The sequence below is a fragment of the Cyprinodon tularosa genome, unplaced genomic scaffold (genome assembly GCF_016077235.1).
Source record: "Cyprinodon tularosa strain WSP-4 unplaced genomic scaffold, ASM1607723v1 ctg130, whole genome shotgun sequence".
Classification (NCBI taxonomy): Eukaryota; Metazoa; Chordata; class Actinopteri; order Cyprinodontiformes; family Cyprinodontidae; genus Cyprinodon; species Cyprinodon tularosa.
The window spans coordinates 1,425,121-1,450,204 of record NW_024038115.1 but is presented as its reverse complement, the minus strand read 5'-3'; the positions used below and the strand labels follow the sequence as shown (position 1 = coordinate 1,450,204).

The 25,084-nt window shown below is 38.6% G+C and overlaps 1 protein-coding gene and 1 long non-coding RNA gene across 3 annotated transcripts in view; one reads left to right on the top strand and one right to left on the bottom strand.

Moving 5' to 3' along the window:
• arl15a (ADP-ribosylation factor-like 15a) overlaps positions 1-25,084 on the top strand; it is a 129,558-nt gene that overhangs the window by 92,609 nt on the left and 11,865 nt on the right. The gene's annotated exons all lie outside the window — the stretch shown is intronic.
• On the bottom strand, positions 1,908-18,070 carry LOC119778175. The gene is made up of 3 exons (XR_005280027.1): positions 17,882-18,070; positions 13,725-13,907; positions 1,908-2,394 (listed from the first exon to the last, which is right to left on the bottom strand). It is a non-coding gene; the product is annotated as an uncharacterized LOC119778175 (long non-coding RNA).

The following is a 25,084-nucleotide window of genomic DNA, read 5'->3' as shown; positions in this document are numbered from 1 at the left end:
TCTTACTCTTATTGGGACCCCCTTTTAAATGAAAGCAAAAACAAACAATAGAAAAATGAAGCAGCAATAATATTTTGGTTATCTTTAGTTACCTGTCATAAATAACATGAAATAGTGTAATAATGCTAAGACAGTCAGTCTGTCTGCAAATATATATCAAATAAGGTGTTTAGATCTGAGCAGCTGCTACTTCATTAGGAACTCTCATTATTAACTCGTTTGAGTTATCGCCACAGACATGTCAAAGGCTTACTCGTTACTGCTGTGTGCTACAATGAGCAGTATTACTGTTCCATTGGTGTGCTAATCGCCGCGAATGACAGACGAATCCCCTAGGCTGTCTGTGCCACATGAGACGGTCTTCCACAGCTTCCTTTGATCTGATTTACCCTCCTCAAAGAGCTGTGCAGCATCAGAACAGAAAGGAATACTAAAGCTGTATTGTTTAACAATCCATTTTAGTTGGAATTGATCAACTTTACCACAATAAACAAAACTCGGTCATTCAGTGCCAACAAAAATGACTTTGATGTTCTACCTCATCAAGGTACATGTAATAATCAGCATGCTGGTTCTAAGATCAATGTTATACCTCACCACTTAATGTAATGCAATTTATTTAAATTACACTTGCCCATTCTTTTAGAGCATCATTTTTATTTTATTATATTTATTTTAACCACATGTTTGGGATACAAAATCCTGATGATATTTTTTTGTAGTTCCATGCTGCGACGAGACATGGGCTGATGTAAGATTCCTGATAACTTCCATTAAAAGTATCATGATGTAAAGTGACATTTAAATTAGGACCGAAAGAGTTAATCAGATAAACTAATTTAGAAATCGATTAATCGTTAATTGGAGTATAGAGACTCTAAAACATAACTTTGGCTGACAGTGCAACTCACTTAGTTAAGTAATTTTACTAAGATTGTAAAAAAAAAAAAAATCAATGTCAATATCCTCTATCCAGAATTCCTCAAGTGGAAAAGTTTGAGTTTCACCTGGTTTACTTTCGTAAAAATATTTATTCAAAGAATCTTTGGCTATCTGATTATTAATAGATTAATAGAAAAAAATATTCAACTGATTAATCCATTTGCAAAATAATTAGTGAGTTCCAGCCCTTATTTAAATCTAAAGTTTTATGACAAAATCTACGTTTTATTGAAACAGAAAAGTAATAAACCTGGGTATATACTATATGCTGACCCATGTCGAACTGCAACTCTACCTTTATCCTAAATCACACATAATGGTAATTAAAATTAGTTTATTGCAGTTTTCACCTTATTTGCAAAGGAAAACAGAAACTTTATCAAGAACAGAATTCTTCCCCCGAGAATCTTTCCTCTCTCTAGAACTTTTCTGTCGAGGCTGAGCTTGTTAGTGTGAACCAAGCAACGTGGCCACCCAGCTCCAGTGTCCTCGTCTGTCCCCGTCAAGCCTCCCCTCCCCTCTGCTTCCCTCCTGTGGTGCCCTCTCTGAGGGCCAGCTCCCTGAACCCAAACAACAGCACCATTTGTTCTGCCAGGGCTGGGAATGTACTCAACCATCTTTCACCGCTTCTCTGCCAACCCTTAGATGCAGGGCCCGAATGTTTTCACCCCCTTTTTTTTGCCGTGTTTGTATTTATGTAAAGGAAGTGTCACTAAGAGATTTAGCATGGGTTTATGCGATAGCGGTATTGTCATGTTTATGTTTGAATAGAACAGTTTCGCTTGAATTGATATCTATGACTTTGCTTTAGCTACAGAATATGTTGCTGTTTTCTGAGCCTGATTTATACCATCCAAAAGATCTATAAAACATTGTTAAACTATTCATCTCCGCTTTCACTTTACAAAGTGGAAAGTTTATACAAAGTAAGAATATATATCTTTTTTTTATTGTGTTTTTTTTTGTTGCAAATTCTTTAGTGTAAATATATTAAAAGCATGCAATCATTTCTACAATTTCAAGGGAAAAGATGTCAACATTTATATTTATATCCAAATTATTCTACACTTTACCAATGCTTCACAACAACATTCTTTATTGCTTTATTTGTTACACTTCTGTTATTTTAACTTGAGCCAACAAAAAACAAACAATCAGCTATTTGCATTTAGGCTCCCAGTGCTCATTGGAGACAAACAGGCCATGGATGAGATGTAAATGCCTCATTGCCCAGCGGCCCTCCATCACTGTTGAGTGAGAGACGGATGGGTGAGATTATGTAAACACTGGGTAGGGGTCTAAGCTACTTCTCGCGGTGTTGAAGCAGCGTGGAGCTCTTCAGACTGCTGTTGAAGGACTTAAAAAAAAAACAAAAGTCTCTGATGGCAATCATTCAGTCCTGGAGATCCGGTTGTAGCTGTCACTTCAAATGGTTCGGGATGATGAGTTGTTCTGTCAGAAAAACAGGAGTTGAATCAACAGCGGATAAGGATTTTCACACATTTATCCAGTTAGGTTTAAAGGAAAAGTCCAGTCAGTAAGGAATAACCAAGGGGTCATTATTTATACCTAAAACTAATACGTTTGTGGTGATTTAATAAATTTAGCGTTAATCATTGAAAACATAAAAACAATATTTTTCATCTCGATCACTCAGTCCAGTACTGGCCAATCTTCCGGCAGTTACGTCACGGTGCAGTAAGCCTGGCGCCATTCTCCCCGCTTTACAAGCAAAATCAATGGGAACTACTAGAATCGCAATCAAAAACAATTATTTTAGATTTCAAGAGGACCTCACCATTGAAATTTGTGTAAGCTATAGTTTTACTGACAATGCCAGCGTGCATGGCAGTTGGATGTTGTAATACATCGGGTAAAAGTGGAAAAAAAAAAGTTACTTGTTTCACCTTTTCAAATTATGATCCACCACGGACGGGTTCGTCATTGGATTGCCAACTTGAAGAGGGAAGATTTGACATCGAACTTCTGGCCAGAGGAAAAACATATTCTTCAATCCGTTATTGTCTGCTTTGAATAGTTCACTGGTTGACGCCATCATGGATAATGGCCTTTTGACAAACACCAGATACAGCACTGGGACTTGCTCAACAGCCGATACCGCACTGTGACGTTACAAACCGGTAGGTGGCAGTAATGTTCTTTGACAAACATGGATGACTCCAGTAAAGCACATTCAAATGAAAATGACTAAATGAAAACACTTATCATTTATTGAAATGCATGTAATAATTTCATACTTAAGGTACTTTCACAAGTTTGTATTTTGTGAGATTCTCAGAGATCCAATATGAAACTGGGTTATGTTCAGCTTCACCATTCAAAGACTCTAATCCCTGGACACGCTACCAGGGCACTGGTACTTACATTTGGACATACTATTATTTCTGTAATATCAGTACTGGTGAAGTGTTAGGTGAGAAAATTAGGTTGGAAAAAGCAGAGAGACGCAACAAGCCGTATGAAAACAAGAATACTTTCTAAGGCCTTTAGACGTCCCCAAAAAAAAAAAAATCCACTGGACTTTGTTTGAAGATGTTTCGCTTCCCATCTACGAAGCTTTTTCAACTCAAAATTAGTTTTAATTAGTTTTAATTTGTTTCAAAATTTCCATTTGTTTCATTTTGAATTGAAAAAGCTTCATAGATGCAAAGCTTGGATGAGTTGTTTTTAATATTCTTTTTTTGGAATGACTATTACCTGGATGACCAAGAATCGTCACCAGCGCCTTTAGACGTCATTTACTCTGGATGGTAAGTGCAACATTTTCAGGAGATACCAGAAAGGGTGGATGAAGTATAGCTATTTCATCCTTAATGAACTATGCTGGTTTAGTAAATATGAGAATCCAGACATAAGTCCTGGCTTTAATAATGCTGGCCTGCTTCTCGCTGATTTAACATGCTTAAGCCAGTTATAAGTGGTTTTTGTTTGGTTTGTTTTGTTTCTTAAACCCTGTTATACAGCATTTGCTCTCATGCTCCCATTACCATTGGTCACACTATCTTTTCCCATTATCAAAAATTTACCAAAATCCAGAGATTGTAAAGACAATTTAGCTGGAAAAAATCTTCTTAATACAATTCTGTTGTTTTTTTTTTTCTATAAAATACAGTCATTCAAACCAGACGAGCTAATTGTGTCATTCCATGTGACTAACATGACAACAGAGAGGCGGCTTAGGAGGGCTTCCTTGGCTGAGCAGAAAGAATGTAGATCAAGGAGTAATCGGCTCTATCTGCGACATTAGCCATGAAGGAAGTCATAGAGGATGTACCCTGGCTTTACAACTCAGAGGGGATTTAACTGGTGCTGTTCTGTTTCTGTAAATTACTCATTTTACTCTGAATTTGTTTTTGTTTCTTATCTAGCATTTGATTTGGCCATGGATTTTTATGACGCATACTAAACTAATGCGTTTCAAATGTCAAAACAAGTCTGCAATTTATTTCTTGTAACATCTGAGTCATTAAGCTAAAGCTTTATCTTAGATCCGTTTAATATCTTTTCATCAAAATCACATCCAGATAAACAATCTGCACGTAAAAAAAAAAAAAACAACAAAAAACTTTATACACAAAACTTTTTTTTGTGTATAAATAGAAATATATCTTGTAAACAACTCCGCCATCTGATCCCTGTACCCCCTCTCTTTCCAATTTTAGAACGGAGTGGGCCTTTAATAGGGATCTTCCTGCTGGCATGTTCAGACTTGTTGTATACTTTTGCCCATGCCCCTCGTAAATCACAGACATGTCTTTGAAGGCATATGGTCATCTTTCAAGCAAACTGGGAAATGCAATTCTCTGGGTCTTGTTCTTGTCAACAGTTACCATGACATATATCTTAATATAGTTACGAATCCGCTGCCTGTGGCTTTTTCTGTAGTCATGATGCCATGAGAACAAGATGCATGTCCATGACCCCTGTGCCCCATCCTTGTGTCGCCCCTGCATTTATCTGCAGCGGAACCAGAGAGGAGAGGGTGCATTTTTCAGTATTTCTATGACATGAGACGCTGCGCTGACATTTGCGTATTTATTGATAGCTCATTTATCAAAAAAACACGATTAAAATGGGAAAAAATAGTCCTGAGATGTCATAAAGTTTAACAGGAATAGCAGTGCTGCATGCTTTCAACCAATACTTTATGTTTTGCTTTCACTATTTATGCCATATCATTTCCTTGTTATGTACTCTGAATACATCACATAAAGATTTTTTACATTGTTTTTTAAGATAGAGGTGGTGTAATGGTGACTGGCAGTAGTGGGAGGGAGTTTATATTATGATTTTTTCTGAAAAAAGAAAATGTATCCACTTTGATATCTGGTTAATATTAAAGAAAGAACTATAAGCTGTGTTTTGATTTGTTCTAACTTAAATGTGCTCTTAGACATGCTGAGATGTTTCATTCTTCCGTGCAGTTCGTCGCTCACTGCAGACAGTATTGTGTGGGACTTGGCAGACACCCCCTGAAGCGTCTTTTGAAAAAGGTTACCTTGTTTGCCCCTTGAGCTATTTTCGCTTCTACCTTTCTGCCTGGACTTGCCGAACTGTGAAAAAGAAAAAAAAAAAAATCCTCACAAGCCTCTCCTCCCCTTCCGAGTCTCCCTCCCCTTCACTTTCTGTCATGACATCACAATGGTCAGGTATCAAAACAGTAGAAGGGCTGTCTGGTTGATAGCATTATTAACACACCTGCTTTGAGGTATGTTCCTAAATATTAACTCCGATAGATCGGACACATAGAGGAGGATTATTTGAGCCAGGAAAGGTTACACCTCAACTTTAGTGCTTCTATTATATTAAATACTTATCTTATTTAATAATTTAGTCCTAAGACAAAAGCTGCAGAAAAGACTTGTTAGTTTTAATAAAATGTCAGCCACCCTAAAAACAGGTACTGTTTTATGTATTATGAAAAGAAAAACCCTGTAAATTCTAATTAAAATATTTTAGATTATAGAATAGCATTCTCCAAAAGAAACGTCAGCTGCTGCCATTATCCATTTTTTATTGGTCCAAATTTGGTTAAAAAACAATAGTCTTTACAGAGGCCTAATCATTTTAAACCTATTAAAGAAAATGAAAAAAAAAAAAAACATATTTTCATGTTACTTCAATTGTGTTAATTTAATTAATGTGATTAATGTGTACTCTCTCTCGGTTTTAAAAGGTAATGGTAAACTAGGTCTGTAGATGGCTGTGGGAAATTACTAGTCCACTACTTTTTCATCCACTAGACGAGAGTTTGACACTCATCTAAAATGGCATAATCACTATATAGAGCCCTATATATTAATCACTATATAAGGTCCTACATAGTGATTAGCGTGAAAATTCGGACAGCCATGTGTCTGCTTCATGGACTAAAACTGCCAGCATAAAGAAATATTCTCCAAGTGTTTGTCTTTATAGTACTTACTATTTCCTTTTTGAGCTTCAAAAGGATTTTTACAACAGTCAAAATCTTACCTTTGGGATTTTACCAACTCCCAACAATAAATCTTGCCAGAAGCCAACAGATAAGTTTGTCTTGATACAGATATGTTTCGGACCAATGAAATGCAGTGACGTGTATGAAATCAATGGGTCAACTAGACGCAGAAGGCTGAAGCAAAACACCGATAGCTTTCCTGGTTTTAGCTGCCACACCCTCTTTTTTTCTTTTTGAAAAACGAGCAAGTGTATGTGATTTTTGTCTTTGTGAATGTAAAGCTGTTTACGCGTTTCTCTAAACTGAATTTTTTTAAGCTTGATCAGTTGCTCCACCAGATGTAAAACAAATTAAGAATATGATATGTCAACAGCTACTACTGCTGCTGTGATTGGCTAAAATTTGGACATGGGAGGCAGGTACCCAATAAGCTAGTGAATGTCCCTCTCTTTTGCGAACAATTTCTACATGAGGCTTTCCGGATTGATACCGTATATGATTCAAATTGAACTACACGTTTCAATCTGGTTTATGCTAGGTTAGGCGAAAATTAGCAGACATACACATTGTGGTACCGCATCTCCATCTGTTGGCAGTACATACATACTCACGCATCCATCCAAGTACTACTAATTAGAGCATGAAACGGGCCTTGAAAGTCAGCCCGAAACCGACCCGAGTCCGAAAGAACCAGGCCCGTGCCCGGCCCGGCCCGTTATGATTGACAGCTTCGTAGAGCCCGACCCGTTTGCAGCCCGACATTTTTAAATTGTGCGCATATCACAATCAGTCAAGAATTAATCATTTTTGCTGTATATTTTTACTATTTTTATTCAGAATAGTTAGCCTAGATGTCTGAACAAGAACTTAATTCTAGGCTTAAATATATTCTCTGACCAAGGAAGTTAAAAGAAAAAATAACAAGCATCAACAAAAAAACAGCGGTATTTTATCTTAACATGACGCGCATATAACGGTTTAAAGCCCGGCCCGGCCCGAATGAAATAATAAAAAGTACAGCCCAAACCCGCCCGAACCCGGCAGGACCTCTCGGGTCCCGTCGGGTTCGGGCTAATATTCCCTGCTCTACTACTAATGTCTTATCTTTCTTGGCATTCAATTTTCCTTTTTGTTTGTTTTTTTCCATACGTCCACTTGCAAATCTGCAATATCATACCTCTACTGTAGTCTTGTAATGGTTAATACAGACAACACTTAAGTCTATTAACATATAGAGCAAAAGCAAAGTTAAAAGCAGAAATAAAATAATTCGACAGAGCACTTTAATCTTAAAGCCCACCAGAGTTACAAAAAAAGGCTTTACTCTTGGTATAGTCAATTTGTGAAGTGATAGTGTGTGATTTAATCCCTTGTTTAGCATTTGTTGAGTATTTTCATAAAACACTTTTAAAGAGTTTGACTTTGCCCAAACTTTGCTCTCAATGAAGAGGTTTTAAGTAGTAGTACTTAAAAGGAAAAATAGAAATATATATATACATATATGTTTTACTAGAAGAAAGACTTGGTTGGATTGGTAGAAATAGACACGTTGTTGCTCTGAGCATTCTAACTGTCAAGTGTTAATTAGATTAACAGCCTTGGGGAAGAAACTGCCTTGGTCATGGCTGGTGTTTATAGATCTCTGTGATGCTAAACTAAAGGTAAAAGTCTGAACAGTTTGTGTCCAGGATGTGTTGGATCTGCAAGAATGTGAGCTGTCCTTTCCTTGACCTTAGACCTTGTACAAATCTTAGATTGACAGAAAGGGAAGCTATTGAGGTCATTTTAGCTCCCTTTTATTAACAATATATTCTCAACGTAGAAAGTTACCTGAGAAAAATTAAAGTTTTTATTTGTTAATGATTGATTCCGCTGTAACTTCTGCATTTAATTTACCATTAAGCTCAAAATCATATATATCACAGGTAGCTATGAATTTCAAATTATCTTCATTCAACCAGTAATTCTATTAGGTTTTCATCATTTTAATAAAAGTAAATTAATTTCCAAAATTATCCATACAATTCTCAGTAATTAGTGGAAGTTCTCTATCGTCATTATAGTGGGGCTGAAAAAAATAGACTGATTATGGATAACTGTTAATTGAAATAATTGACAGCTAAAATAGCAATTAAATCATTGTTAGCTGGAATATATGGACTCTAAAACAGGATATTTACTGAAATAACAACCCACTTAGAGCAGTTATTAAGCCAAAACGTTTAGATTTTTGCGCAAAATAAAAATTATTTAGATAAAACCAGCAGAAATTCTGATTCTAGTTTGAGTCATGAGTGTCAAATTATACACCCTTCAGCTCCGCAAAAGGGTTATAACTGGATACGTTTAAGTTGCAGAGTCCATACATTCTATACATATGTGCAACATTTCATTGAGTTGCAACAAAACAACTGTTTAACTTGTGTCAATGTTAAACGGGAGTTCTCTGGTGTCCAAATATGGGCTATACCACAAAGGACTGGATATAAGCTAAGGATGCCTTAGGTGATGCTTTTTGAGTTTATCCATGCATGAAAGCTCAGTGGATACTGCTCAGGTTGGACCGGTCATCATCAGTGAATGAAAGACATGTCAGGATTGTGAGTAAGCCCCTTTACACCTAATGAGGGCTAATAGTAAATTGGTAATGGTCTCTGATGTGACACGACCAGAATGACCCTGAGTGGGCTCACTTATCAGGGCCAGCTTAGGGTTCTGCTCTTTATTTCCACTTCTTGGTCCCAACAGCCTCTTTGAGAACTGTCTGTGTCCCGCATCGTTGTTTTTCTGTCTTCCCCATTGATATCTTAAGGCTCCCCAGCTCTCGAAAGAGTGTGGATACAGATTTAAAGCACAAGTAATGGCTTTTACTGGCATCATGTGAGAAGACCTGATTAACCTATTTTCCACAATCTTGACAGAAGACATTTAAATTGTTTTTATCCTTCTTCCTGTTTCCTTTAAACACCTACTTGAGCAGCTGTTGTGCAGACATGGATATCAGCAATTTAAAAATTGTATTGTTTCATTTTTTGTTTGATAATCCTAGCCTGTGGAAACTTGGCATCTGTTTCTCACCTGTGGAGATGAGCTGCTCGTCCCTGACAATAGAGAGGATGGCATTCCAGCTCTCACAATCATCGCTGAAATCTGGGATGCTTAACGGAAAGGTCGTGATAATCCCTTGTAATTGAGGCCTTTTGAAGTGATAAATCTGTGTTGAGGGATTTGTATTGTGTACCCTGACATCCACACCAAAAAGTTACATTCACATCACAACTGGAGTCTCTTACCCACAAATTATCTGTTGGAGCCATATATATTTTCAGCATTATTGTGTCTCTTACAGTTGAATGGGGCAGGTGATAGCCCTGTAGTATTTCCATCCAGACAACACACCCAAAGTCTTAGAAAAAAAGATGAAAGGTTTGAAAAAACAACCAGACAAAAAAAATAAGCTGTCCTTCACAAATAAATAAATAAATAAATAAGCAGCTGCCAGGTTTCAAAACTTCCAGTACCGACATAGAGCCCACTCAGCAAATCTTGCCTTATCCAATTTGATTGCACTTTTTCATCTCTTATAAAAATATTTACTTTCCTCGGGGGACGGCTCAGCTTAATGAGTCATAGCTAATTTACTGATAGAATTACAGAGATGCATTCTTTCAAGGCTCTCACCTTTTCTACTGCTATTAGATACTGTAAATGTTGCACAACAGAATATCATGTTACACGTAGCCAATAGCCTCTGCTCTCAGAGGGATTTCGTCACCTCAATTAAAGACTTTTTGGACTCCTTTCCCAACCTAAAACATCCCCACTGCCATGAAAACAGAAACACTTGTCTTTTATTTAGGATTTTCCACCAGTGGGACAGCAATTTCCCATATAGTACATTTTCAGCTGCATTATTAAGAAAAGGAAATCAAAATGACAAATTTCATTGACTCTCCTGTGCTTTTCCATGACCTCTGACACCCATGCTGTATATTTTGATAGAACAATCACCTAGCATTTTTTGTCTCCTTCCATACAAATTGTGCTCTCCCTGGTATACTTTACCAACACCCACCTGGTGTACTCCATTACATTTGTTTCTGTGAACAAATTGCAGCCAAGCCATGATTTTTGGAAGTTTTTTTTTTTTTTCCTGTCCTTCAAAACTCAAACAATGATCACAGTTAAGTTTAAAAGGTTGCTGCCTCCAAAGTTGTTTGTAATTCTTGAAAATGTTATTTTAAATCACTTTAAAACCACAAATTTTGGTGGGGAAATGGAAGAACAAGATGTGGCGTTACCCTAAATGAAGGGTTCCCAAATCATAACCTTAAAAAAAAACTACCATCCTGAAACTTTAAAAGGCAACAAACCTCCAACAAACCTGAAAGAAATGAATGAATTGCTTTTGCTTCTGGTGCCTTATAACCCATTTACACTACCCTTGAAAAACCGATCCATGCCGAGACCGGTCCTAGCTCGGATCAGTTAACCAAGTTCTGACGACCGTTTACACATCAAGCTATCTCGGTTCCTCGACTCCTCGCCTTCTAGTGACGATCTGCGGTATTACTGCCAGTATTGAAGGAGGAAATCAAGCAGTTGGTGGCGGTAATGCACCAAAAGTTGTTTCCAAACCACCATGAAACACAAGAAGAAGAAGACGAAGAAGGAGGGAATCAAGCAAATCAAAATGGCGGCGCCCGTCACATTTAGAAAGTTACCGTAAATTCTCTAATATTGGCCTGTATTCCATTAGCGGCCGGGTCTCTAATAATGGCCTGTCTGGCTGTCGGCGGAGGTAAATAGTGGCCGGACTCTTATACAGGCCGGGGCTATAATTAAAACCAACGATGTTCCTGGGCAGTCCTCAACAACTTGTGATAGTAACATACAAGTACCACAGGGGGGCAATGTTTGCTAACAAATCCAAGCCATTAGCATGGGAAGTCCCATCCTTACACAGAGATCGTAGTGGCCTTTCACAATCGTTTTGATCTGAAAGACAAATGTGATTACGGGTAGGTCTGGAGGTAACCAGGCAGCGTTAAAATGACAGATTTTCGTTGGTCTTCGTTGTTCTAAATTTACCTTGAAATATACGATACTGGTAGCCAACTTCCACTTAGCCTGCCTCAAATAAAATTTCGCTATGATGGCAGAGCAGTTTCCATTAATTTTTTTTTAAACTTTGTTTCGCAAGTCAGTTTGCCCAAGATTCCACTCTGTCTTTTTTTTTTTTTTTTTTTGTATTGGCGTTCAGAAAAATTGCAGCTGCTGGAAGATCTCTGAATAATGTTCTGTATACCGTTATGGTAACTGTACTTTTTCAATAAATGAACCTAGTATTTTATAGGTTCAAGGAGACACAAAATCTGTTTTTTAATCATTCCACTGGTCGTCTGTTTTGATCAAATAGAAATAGAGGCCTGCCTCTAATTCTGGCCTCCTTCCAATAATGGCCTGGACCAAGATGTACCTGAGTGAAATTAAAGCCCCGGCCTATATTAGAGGATAGGTTGGAGCAAAGTAGCTCTTTAAGTCTGCAGCTGGGCCTTCCTGCACCAAACTGACTCCTGACACAAAGTTAGCATCAGCAGAGCCATGGTTCTTTTTGATCTACATACAGAAAACAACCACATTGCTCAGTGTGAGCACCAAATCCATGCTGTAAAACAAGGTGGTGGCAGTATGATGTGAAGTGGATCCTTATTTAACAACAGCAACAAGGAATCCTGTATGAATGAAGGAAAGACAATCCTGAAACAGGCTGTTAGAGGTTTGAGAGCACCTGAGATTTAGTACATCTATATTAGTACATCTATATTAACATGTTTGAAAATGTTCTAAACAATTTATTTACGTTCAGCTTATTCAGAATAACCTTCTCCTTCCTCATTAAACAAAGAGACTTAAATTCAAATTATCTGAATGACCTGGCTTACCCGACTAGATTATAATATCTAAAAGGATTGCTTCCTCTTGCAGCATAAATGGTTAAATCTCATCTATAAAGTTTTTAGACCATGAATAAACTACCAAAAACATCCACAGATATTAGCTCAGTAAATGTATTGATAATAAAAAGATCTGTTGCTTTTGCAGTAATAGACAAAGTTGGCAAAAATAAGTTTTCTTTGAAATATGACACAAATCCTTCCAAGCCACAGCATGTTCTCCCTCTGTGCAATAACTCAGTGTTCCTGCATCCAGATGGTCTCTTCAGAGTTACAAGTAGTTCACCTTTTTTATTTTGGCCATTGTGCACTTAGCAAAAACCTGCACTGCCAATTGAGAATAGCTCCAAGAGTCTGCCATTTCAGAATGTGTTATCATAACTTTTGTTCAAACTGTGTTGGGGAGCGTCCAAGACGGAAGTTGGTAGTCAACCACTGTCCTCTGTCACATTTTCACACATGGTGAACTCGCAGGTCCTGGCACACATGGGCGGTGGCTGTGTTCAGTGACTCATGTGGCGCCCAGTGTCTGAAACTTTCGTCAAACGTCTGGCACATGGTGCCTGTGTGTCATTGTAGCCTCTGACGCTGGTGGCTCTGAATGACCAAGTGGATGCTGATTGGTTGTGTTGAAGATGAGGCACAGGTGCGAGCCAATCATCTTGCCTTTAGAAGGAAGCAGCACACTGTGAGCAACTGCAATACCAAATGGCTCTAACTAACTTGTTAAGATCACCCTTTACAATGCCGTTCACTTGCGTCATTACCCGGTGATAATGTTCAAATATGCCAACTCGTTTGGAATAATTATCAGGAAGAAAGTTAAATATTCCTCCAAAAAATAGTGTTCTCCACTTTAACCATTTCCTGACAAGTGCTGTGTTCGACAGCCTATGCAGTCTTTTTAGAATCTAATTATGACAGAACTTCATGAGCTCTTGGTGAAATGTGATTGTACTCACTTGCAGGAAGGATTAGGGATAATAGGATTTGTTTGAAATTACTTTGTGTTTAAAAGTTAAAATGTAGTTTCTGTAGTTTCTGTTTAGTGCTCCTAGACTGAAAAAACTGACAAGACAAGGGATCTAGTTGAAAAAATAGTCCTTAAAGCTTTGAATGAAAGGTTTTTGAATAGAACAGAGTTAAATATTATTCTCTTGTGAATTGAAAAATGAATCTGAGTGAATTCTGCTAACAAAGGAGATTGGTGTAGAGAATCAAAGTAGCACTGTAAAAATAAATTCTTATAATAATAAGAACGAACGAGCATCACCCATATCTGGTCTGCCCTGTATTAAAAAAACAGGCATGAGGTATATTTGAAAACTTCTCTTTAAGTAAAAGATGTCATAAAAAAAAAGACTTACAAAGAAGACAGTGAGAAAGCCCCGTCCTTGAGCACAGATGCCTTAAGGGGCCAGCCTGCTGCCGGTGCTGAGAGAACAAAACAAACTCCTCTCAAAGCAGGCCCTGATAAGAAGCACATCTTTAGGAGAGACAGGGTGTCCTGGCACAAAGGGTGCAAGTACTTCATCTTGATGGACGATCACCTGTTTTAGCGAACACAAAACAAAAGATGATATTGAAAAGTCTGAGCTTCTTTCAAGATCCTGTCCCGGTACAGTTATGATATTAAAGCTACAGTGTGTCATAATTACAGGGATATACAGTCAGAAATGTAATATATTATACATAACTATGTTATTTATCATCATCTACGAGCTCAGCCTCTTAACCTTAATATTTGCGTTGCCTTAGAATTCGTTATTTATAATTACATAGGAGCGGGTCTCGCAGCCATGGAGGCAGACATCTTTGCGCTACGGCAGCGCAGAGCCAACAAACTAGCAATTGCAAGATCGCCCATTACGCTCGAAAGTAACTACGGCAAGTTGAGAGAGATGAACTGAGAACACAGACTAATGAAATACTATCTGTAAAATTATCTATGTAAACAAACCTCATCACTTGAGAAGGTAGGTGATGCGGACGTCGTGGAAGACATTTTGTCCCGTAACGCTCGCCGTACTGTTGGGGGGAAGAAGCGGTGGGGGGGAGATGTTCATGTTGCTGCGGTCTGCAATCTGGATGTTAGATGTCGCTGAAAATTACACACTGTAGCTTTAAGACAAATTGGCCAATCTGAATGTTAACTGAAGAACAGGATAGGATAGGTATGTTTAGACAAGCCTTTCTTTAGAGATTTTCTGCTGCATCTCTGCAGTCGTCGGTATAAAGTACCTCCAGGGACAACCCAAAGACGCTCTCTTCTAGAGCTACTCCTGCTGGGTTAATGCTAGCACAATTGCTCTTTGCTGATTCTCACTAATCAAAAAAAGTGTTTTTTTTGTTTTGTAAGAAAGTTTCTGCTCTGGTTGATGAATGGACACACTGTAACTTGTTTTCCCCATTGGGGACAATGAATTTACAGCATGAATAGGTATTCTAGAGGAAAATGTGAGGCTATCTGCAAAACAAATGTTTGCAGACCTCAGCGGACACGAGCCTACCTGTTGAACCTTAATTTGTACTAAAGCTTTGTATTGTTCTGCTTTTGAAGACCAAATTATTTTATGTGGAGTGACAATAATTCTCTTTAATACTATGACTCGGAAAGTTTGATGCCCGTCTAGGAGGGAAAACTTGAATCCTGTCACAAGTGCGTGGTGTTTCCGTACAGGATGATCTCAGATGTCACAGTGCGTGATGGGTGTTTTCCCTTTTTTTTGGGTTTTTGGATAAAAGTCTGGTGATAATAACAAGCCCAGAGGGGGGCCTGATTGCTCAGCTCATCTAATCACTGATGCTCATGACAAAAGTGATGCTTTGCTTAACGCTGCACAGCGTGTCGGCATTGTGTTGGCTCGCCCTTTGGTTTTTCACATACCTCATCGCCGGAATAAACTGCAGTGGGTGCTTAATCACTGCAAGGGCGGTCTGTTAGATATGACCTGCCTTCATTTTTTCATCTAGATTTAATTATTGACAATCAGTAGCAGAATGCTTTGAGTTCCTTAAATGGTTTTCCTTCAAAGGTAAATACCCAGCAAAAGTAAAACTGAGCCAGAATCATATTTCTTCTTTTCTCTGCAGAAAGGTAATTAAGGAATATTCCACAGGGGGCTTTTTTGCCAGTCGTGTAAAGATGAGGTCATTGTGCTTTATGAAAAGATTTTATTCCCTTAGGCTGGCAAAGATTGTGAATAATGGATACTGCAATGCAAGTGCAGCAAGCATTTTAAACCGACAAATCTTAAACTATACAAATTTCCTAATAAAGGCTTTCTTCAGGATGCCAAATAAAGACAAATCTTCCCTAAAGTTTGAGGTCCAGCTGCAGCTATGAAATTGATACAGCATCTTCAAAGAGACCATGACATTGTCAGAATTAAAAAAGCTTCCTGGGTGGGAAGCGAAACGTCTTCTAATTTGGAAACAAAGTCCAGTAGATTGTTTTTTTTTTCATTTTCTTTTTCTTTCTTTTTTTTTCTTTTTTGGCATGGACATAGTGTTTTCATTAATATAATCACTGGTAAGATTAGGAAATGAAGAAATGAAAGAAAAGCATTCATGTGGAGGTGGTTATCCATTAAAATGTGAAATAAACCTCGTATACTTCTCATTTACGGATGAGATTTACAATTGGGAAGCGCATAATTTCCTACACTGTACATAAAGACATTTGTCTGACATACAATTAGATGGTGCTCTTTCTGGTTAGTTATGCTTAACCAAAATTTATTTAGTTTCCTAAATGCCAAAACAATATAGATAATGTTTGGTTAATAGATTTGTTTTTAGCAATCATGAGATTGGGAGGTGTAAATATTTTTTTTAAGTGTGCTGTAGAATTGTCTTTTAAACTGCTGGATCTGGTGCAGGTGTGAATTAATTCACATGAACCCTGCACCAGATAAAAACACCTGACTATGACTCAGTTTTCTAGCGGGTCATAATCAGCTTCCAAACAGAATCTGGTGCAGGTTTCCTTCTGTTGTGAGGACAAACTGGCCTTAATCCAACCCAACTATTGAATTAAAACATCTTTTTTGAAGCAGGGCCTGCACATGTTGTACTGAACTCATACCTGATGTGCCATCTTTTGGCACACAGAGCAAATCCTCTCCTTTGGCTTGGAACATACATTAACCTACACTGATCTAAAACTAGAAATAAAAGTTCAAATAAGCTGTTAATCAGTCTAATAAGAATTTTGCAGCTGTTATGATGGTGCCAACATGTTAAACAGAAATGCAGCAAGCAGAACTTTGATGATAGTTTTCCTTCTTTTCTGGATCTGAACTTTTTCCCATCCTAGCCATTCCTGTCCAGTGGTGGCAAAGATAGTGGCATGGCTTTGTTTGCAAGTTGCGAAAAGTATGTTTTGAAAGTGAACTGTACTAAAGGAAAACAAATAATGTCCAATTTTTGTCCAGCAAAAGGGCTTCCTGCTTTCTAAAGGACTGAGGTCAGATCCTAGTGATGGCCTCTTTAAATGGTTAATGGCCTGCACTTGTAGAGGACTTTTTTCAAGTTAGGAGACTTGAGCAAAGGGTTTTACACTATATTTAGGCACTCACCCATTCACACACACTGATGGTGGCAAGCTAGGTTGTTGCCACAGCTGCAATGCAGGTGAAGTGTCTTGCCCGAGGACACAAAGACCCAAAAGCCAGAGCTGGGGCTCGATCCGACAACCCTCCAGTTGCAGGGCAAACTCCTGCATCCAACAGGCCAACATGTCCTTAACCGATGTCTTAATTAACTTGGTCCTGTGGTTATGGTTATTGTTTATATAAAAGACAAATTTTTGCCCAAGATTTTGCTTCTTTCTTGTTATTTGTGATATTGATTTAAATCTTTATGATTAACATGTGTTTTGTCACTAGTTCCTCCTGCAGCAAAACACTCACACATGTTCCTTTGGCCCACATACTTTCTGATTAGGACTGTCTTCTTAAGCTTTCCCCTTTTCCTTCAGATGTAATGACAGTCGTAATGGGAAAATCCTTTTTTTTATCCTTCTTTATTTTTGTCTTCAGCGAGTCACAGGAAGGCTCCAGAACCCATCTTTGCAGAAGAAATGAAAGAAAAGCATTCATGTGGAGGTGGTTATCCATTAAAATGTGAAACAAACCTCGCAGTAAGATGACAGGACCTCAAATAATATGCAGTAAAATAACCAATTAGACGTATACAGAGCCATCATTTTATCATTTATTTCCTAAATTGTTTAAAAGCTTTTTATTTTTTGTGTATAAAACCAATTCTCTTTAAATGTTCTAGAATTTATTACGGGTAGATCATTTTTTTATTCCTAACCTTCCTAAAACATGAAAGTTTAGGCAATGCAGGGTGTGTTATGATTGTATCTGTATGTGGATGCATGTTGCTGTGATTTAGATTATATTCCCCCCGTCTATGCTGGCTGTGTAGATGAGTGATGGAGGTGCTCCGCTGGAGGAAAGGAGATGAACAGCAAGAGAGTAGATGGGGATGTGGGGGGGCACCGCAGCTCACTGACCTTGACAATGGAGCCACAGCCTAGTGACTCTCACAGCTCCCACAACACTGTCTCCTTCTCTCTCCTCTTCTTCTCCCGCTCGCTTGTTTTTTAGCCATCCTTTTTTTTCACCCTTTTTTTTCTTCTTATCTTCTTTCCTATCTTTGCTGGCTCTGAGCACATCCACCCTGTCTACGGCAGACAAAATACACTGCTGCTACTTCTCTGCTGCAGCTCCCCCCCTCCTCTTACCTCATGACTGCTCTCTTTCCAGACAAGCGGGTTTAAAAAGTCAACTGCGTATTGAACCGTCTAGACTGAAGCTGGTCAGCATACCAGCCCTCCCCATCCCCCTGCTCCCTCTTCAACCCCAGACTTGTGAGTTGCTGGCTGTAGATGAAAAATGGACCAGGAGCATATGCCCTTGCTGAGCTCAAGTGCTGAATGGCTCCATGACCGCATTCTGTGAGCAGACTGACCATAATATAATAACAAAACATGCAGGTCTATCACTTAGAATGTCGGCTCAAAATTAAAGCACTGCAGTTGATAAATTCAAAGAGTGAAATCTGTATATCAGGTTTCATCTGTTATACTCCTTAAGGTGCGTTTGGTGTCCTGGGTGTATTAAAGTAGAGACATATATCTGAGTGAAATAATTAAATAATAAGCAGGAATTTGTAGAAAAGAGAATGTAATTCATTCATTTGATTCAGGCGTGTGGAAGCAGGAATACATTTAAAAGGTGCCAAACATTAGACCTCAAAGTCTGGAATAAAAAAAAAACAAAAAAAAACGCTTTTCATAATGTAGATTGAATACAAAATTGTAATAGTGAAATCGTAATTTTTTGGGGTGTGTTTCAATTTATTTCTCATAATTTTGAAGATTATAGGTTAAAGACAATAGAATAATTATCAAAATCCAGTTTCTCAAAGCATTAGAACATTTCATATAACTAGTACAAATATATTTGTCAACACAGAAGTGTTGGATGTTGGTCATATTACAGCCTACACAAACCATGGGGAAGACTACTGTTCTGGTGGTGTCCTGCAGGCAGTTGTTAAAATTATCCAGCATAAGCCAAAAACTCTGATTCTAAAGAATAGTGTTATTTGATTATTGATTTATTTATCTTTTTTTATGGGCAAACAGCAACTTTTTGTGTTCACAAGGAGAAATTGGCTTGTGCGTGCTCTTGCACGCGTTTAATAGGCGCTCCCTCTAAGGAGTGATACAAGGTTGTGCATGTGCTTTTCAAAAAATTTGCAAACATCCTCTACTCTAACTTTAAGAAGGTAAGAGGAACCGAGAAGAGACAAGGTGATTGCCTCACTGATGCAGTAATTTACACAAAGGGAGCTCCCTCTAGGTATTCAGTGTTTTCTGGGACCTAAGTAAGCAAGTCTGTAATCAATGTTTTCAGCTTGGCCTTGTAAACAATCTTTTTATGGCTGAAAAGAAAATAAGTACACCTTACCTCAACAATGGAAGCCTTTAAAACATATTACATGTATATTTAATAAGAAAATATGGAAAGTTGTTTGAAAAATCTTATTTAAGGATTCAGTAAAAAGGTATTTACAAATCAAAATGCTTATATGTTATACTACGATGCTTTAATACCCACTGGTTAGCAGTCGTATCAAGACACTAAATCTGCAAAGTTTTTTTCATCCGGCGAGGGTAGTTAGCTTAATTCTATGGTTAATTTAGTAAAAAACTGCAATGGCTTATGAAATGTGCATCCTTAAATTAACAAATATAAATCCACCTGGACATGGACTTTCTTTGTCTGTAATGGGTGAATTTCGTGGGGGTGAAAATATGTGCAGTTTTAGGGCTCATTGCAAACTAACTATGAATCCTGGACATGCAGAAAAAATGCATCACATTTGAGTATAATGGACTTAGATTAACTGAGATATTTAAAAACATTCTGGAAATTTGTTAATATTAAATTGATAAGTTTGATGAACCTCAGTTCCAATTTACTTCTTGAAACAAATGGATGAATAAATTTGGGTTCATTTACAGGGTATTTGTCAAATGTCTACAGCCTGCAAGCCTAAACAAAATCACCCAGGGAGTTTTTCTCTCTTTATGAGGTGTTGGCTTCTTAAGTAAGGGCATTCCTTCCTCTAGATATGTAAAATAGCTCTTCACTGTTCTTGTTTTCCTTTGATCTTCAGTTTTATGAGTAATTTTTAACATACTGTTTGCACTTTGGTAGCAGCACACCGATTCACTTTATGCAAGTTGCAATAAACGTGATGTCATATTTTTCAGGAAAATAGGTAATCAGGTTGGAGAATTTGCTGTAGAAATTGGAAAAGGTAGAAGAAAGCTTCTAGTCTCCCACTTTCATGTTTCAGAAACTCCAGAACATCCTCTAAATGAAGCACCTTATCAGACGCAGACATGTTTGTATTCATTATGCTCAAGCTGCAGAATATCCGGTGCAGTTTGTGAGTGTGTTTTCTGTGGCCTGCTGTCAGTTGATTAGGTGAACTGTATTGCACCCTGAAGTGTGACATTCCATGTAAAGCAGCGTGTGATAAATTTTAAGAGGTGTCTCCAGCGAGCCTGTGGCCTCACCATATGCAGTTAGATGGCTCCATTCTCCCTGTTAAAGGCAGTGCTGACAGCTTGAATGTCCAACAGGACACTTTAACAATTAAGCTGCATGGACAATCGACTGCCGTTCATTTTTGAATTGTTACTTCTCTTTGTAAAGTAGAATTATATCATATGGTAGGTTTTGTCTGACCCCGGTCATTTTTTTCCTAGCTCACATGGTGAAGTAAACCGGACAGCAGTTTCTCATTTATACATTTTGCAACAAAGGTCTTAGAAGCTAGCTTATCTAGTCCTTTCATCTCCTAATATGACCTAGACCTGAAATTATATTTAAACCATCCCTAATTAGTATTTTATTTATATGATCTAACCTTGTGTGTTAGTCTGGTGTGTCCTGTGTAGTTGTTTTTCTACCACTATCAAGCCTGGATCACTGTCGGAAAAATAAGGAATTGCTATTCCTTTCAGACAATTGGAAGTTTTCACATTTCATGACCTCACAATCAAATCCTGCAGCATATTTCACTTGTACTTATTTGATAATCAGAAACATAATAATTCATAATTCCATTGTCTTCGTTATGTAAAAATAGCTACGGACATATGAACAAGGTAGGGAGGGAACTAATCAAGGAGTGGCCTGAGGTAACTGTGGTGGAGCTACAGAGATCCACAGCTTAGGTGGGTGAAGCTGTTCTTCATAACGGTCCAATCAGGTTGGTTCTCACAATAGTCTGTTTCTGAAACACATTTGACAGATTCCGTCATCTGAAAGAAGAACTGAAGCCCATTAAAGGCACACTATGCAACATTTTTCAGTTAATTAATGTGTTCCATAACGTTTTGGATGATTAAATGAGTCATTTCAGGTTGAACAAAGATATTCTCTGCCGCCCCGGTGGTCTGTGGGGGAAATACTGCACTTGCAATTGCAGGAGCACCGACCCGCACCCACAGGCTCAGAAGTCTCACGAGAGTCAGTCTTGCTTTACGGCGAGAACTGCTAGTTACCCCCCCAGTTAAAAGCATGCTCGTTGCTAGCACAGTGGCGATCTTTGTGCAGTTATGCTACGTTCACATCGGACGCAGCAAAATTGCGTCTGCTGCTTCCTTTTTGCTGCTTGTACCAGTTAGTTCTGACGCGCGCGGTGAAGCAGCTTTGCTGCTCTGGCTGCGTGGTGCAAAAGTGTGTCTGACGCGCGTTGGGCGGAGCTTCACTATCCTTTCTCAGCCTTGCAGCTATATTTGCTGTGATCAGTGGGAATAAAGTAGTTTTAATATGTGTTTAAGTGAGAAAATACACCTGAAAACGTAATCAGTGCAGTCAGTTCATTCAGATTATCATCCTGCCTTCAATATTTTTTCTGTCGGAGCCGCTCAGACCCCCACATACCAGCGGTGCGCCGACAGTCGGAATCCCTTCATCAGCAGCCTCTGGCCGGGTCACCTCCTCGCGGTTCACCGGGGCAGCTGGTAGGTGTTTTTCACCTAAATAATCCAAACTGCAGGCAGCAGGATAATAAAAGCCAACATATTCTGCCAGCAGATTTCTGCATTTTAAGTTAATTTAGGTGTCAATAAACTGTTTAAGAGGAGTGATCATCAGCGCTGTGTCTCTCTCCCTGCGTCAGATGATTAAACGCGCCCGACGCGCTGCTTCAGCTGTTCAGACGCGCTGCGGGACCTTTTGCTGCGCCTTGACGTGCGTCAACCATTGACTTTGCATGTAAACTCGCTGCTTCTGTCACGCCAGCTGCGTCCAGTGTGTGCATTCGTTGCGTTCGCCTGTCTGCTAAGCTCAAAACAACCGCGCCTGGCTTGACGGAGAAACCAGGAGAACAGCTGTGCATATTTACGACAGTGCACTTTTACTTTCGCCCTCTGGGGGGAGCCTCGCTGGAAAATCAACACCGGTTGCATAGTGTACCTTTAACATGAAAAAAAATAAAAATAAAAAAATGTTAAAATTTATGTAATTTCTTCAACTTGAAGCAGACCAGCAGGAATTATTGCATTTCTGGAGCTCAAACCTTATATATTGATTATTGGGAATTGACTAAGACAAATAGAAGACTTGAGTTGACATACATTGATTATATTTTTTTAGTTATTTATTTTAGCTATTGAAAAAAAAAAAAATCTGCTTTATTGTAAAGTGAGAACATAAATTTCAAGCTGCTGTCCGCTAAAACAGCTAGCGCTAGTTTTGCACAAAGGATTTCAGTAAAAGTCTGGATTAAATTGTAGAACTAATGCCTGCTGAATCCAGTAGAGGTTTAAAACAAATGTATTATGCAGAGTACTATCTTGTTCAGAAAGTTCATCCCTTGGTTTAAACACTACCTAAATGGACGGGCAAACTATAGGCTTTGGTCGCTAGCTTGCACTCTGCTGCTTTACATACCAGCTGCTCTAGTTTCTTGGCATGACAACTGTACTTATAAGGAAGCCTTCACTAATTAGAATAATAATTGGTGTACCTGTAGTTTCCATTTAAGTGTAGAGTGACAAAACCAGCTCTCATGTAGCTGGAGAGACCTTTGATCGCTGTGAATCTTCTTTAGTATCTGATGAAACAGACTAGGGAGCCATAGGACTGGTATGATGGAAAACTTATTTAAAACCACTGTGTGACAAAAAGTAATGCTGCACACCATCCCCATGGAGATCCATGACAAAATGCTCAAATGTTTGAGGGTTTTTTAAGACCTTTGCTACTGTAAAAACTACCTGAAGGCACAATATAGATGGTATATTTTTAGGGATTTATTTATTGGGATTATTTGATGTTTCTAGATAATCTCCCAAATTCTCCACCCACACACAGCTGAGAAAAAGAACACTGCGTCTTAAGATGTTTCAGCTTGTAAATATAGCCAATAAAAGGTCCTGTAGCATACACTTCCAAAGTGCCTATCAACTACTGTTTTCATGTGTAGTCTGTGATTGATTACGAAGAAGAACTTCATGCCCTTAGAGTCATAAGAGATCTTACAGACTTGTACCAAGTGTTTGATCCATCCTGGCCGAGGAGGTAAGGTTTGGAAAATCCGTCAAGATGCATAATTACCCTCTTGAGAATGTGTGAGACCTTGGAAGCGCAATATGTTAAGTTACTTAGAAACTTCTGATTTCTTTGAAGGTTTATCTCTCTTACATCTTTGTCTATCCTGCCAGTGCACTCTTCCCGCCCACCTTGATCTGCACTTTTTCTCCTTTTCCCACCCATACAGCCTTTCTCGTCTTGTCATTCCTGGGCCGGTGGTCTGTCCCTGTGGGAGGTTAAGGGGCACTTTGGGTGAGAGGGCATTTGGCAGGTTGTACGGGCACTGTGCACGCCTTTTCCCATAGCCTGCATCAAATGCTGCTGAACCCTGACCCCAGTGGGTCTTCACTCTCAAAATCGATGTGGAACGCAATTCAGCCTGCCAGACCCTATTCAGGACAGGACTTTCCACTGGAGGAGAAAAGAATGCCCCCACCCCAATTGTGGATACTGGCCTTCCCTTTGTCTTCTGGTCAAGCAGGGTCGGACGACCGGCCGCCACTAGCTAGAACAAGACTTCCGAAAAGCCTATTCAGCATGTGATCTGACCCCCAGGATCCAGTGCTGACTCACATGGATCAAACGCTGGGAATCTCCGGGGGGTTCTCTTCAATTGAGGTTTTTCATCTATTGAAATGTACTCTTTTCACAACTCAGAATGACAGTTTTTTCCCTCTAAAGTTTGATGCCACAGAACTGGTTTCTAAATTCAGGAATTCTAGAAGAATTGCATCCATCTCCTGTAGACGTTAGATCTTTTTTTCCACAGTATTTCATTACCAAAGGCTACTTGGTTATGCAAAATTAAGTGAAAGAAAACAATGTCATACCTCTTTTATCTGTCGGAGCTGGGTCAAATGGAGTTAATGTATGGCAGCCTTTGTTAGGGAAAGACCTCTGATGTCTGTGTGAACTTAATGGTGTCAATTAACAGGCAGTAGCAATGCCTTAATGGATCAAATTATTTGTTCAGAAATATGCACATTTTGTATAGAAAAAAGACATTGAATCTTATAATTCATTCTCAAACCATAAAGAACTACACACATACACAAAGACTGCATCAGTTATTGGACTTTGCTGAAAGTGCTGGAATTTATCATGGGCTGAGGGTTATAAACAAAGGCAATGGTTTCATTATGTCGCTCAGATCACCCATTAGAGCTGTCACATTTTATTAGAAGTTCAAACATTTGCTCCAGCATGGGGAAACTTTGAATTTCAATGACCCTTTGCAATTCACTATTTACATTCCAAAAGCTCTGGAGATCCACAGACTCTTTCCCCCCAAAAAACTTCATTAGATTTTTTTTTATCCCCTTTTGTTCTGCTAAATTTGTTAAAATGACTTCTAAACTTTTGTCTTCTTCTAAATTAATCAAAGAATAACTGTTATCTTTTTATCTATGTCTGTACATGTCAGCTTTTGACAACTAAATTTTATTTAACCTGGAGCAACAATATGAAATCAAGAACTAGATCAAAGTAGGAAATCATATTTTTTTATTCTTTCAAGAATAAGAGTTTAAAGCTCAAACATAAACAGGGCAAAGCATTGCACCCTTGGTAGGTACCACCCAAGACGATGTAAAGAT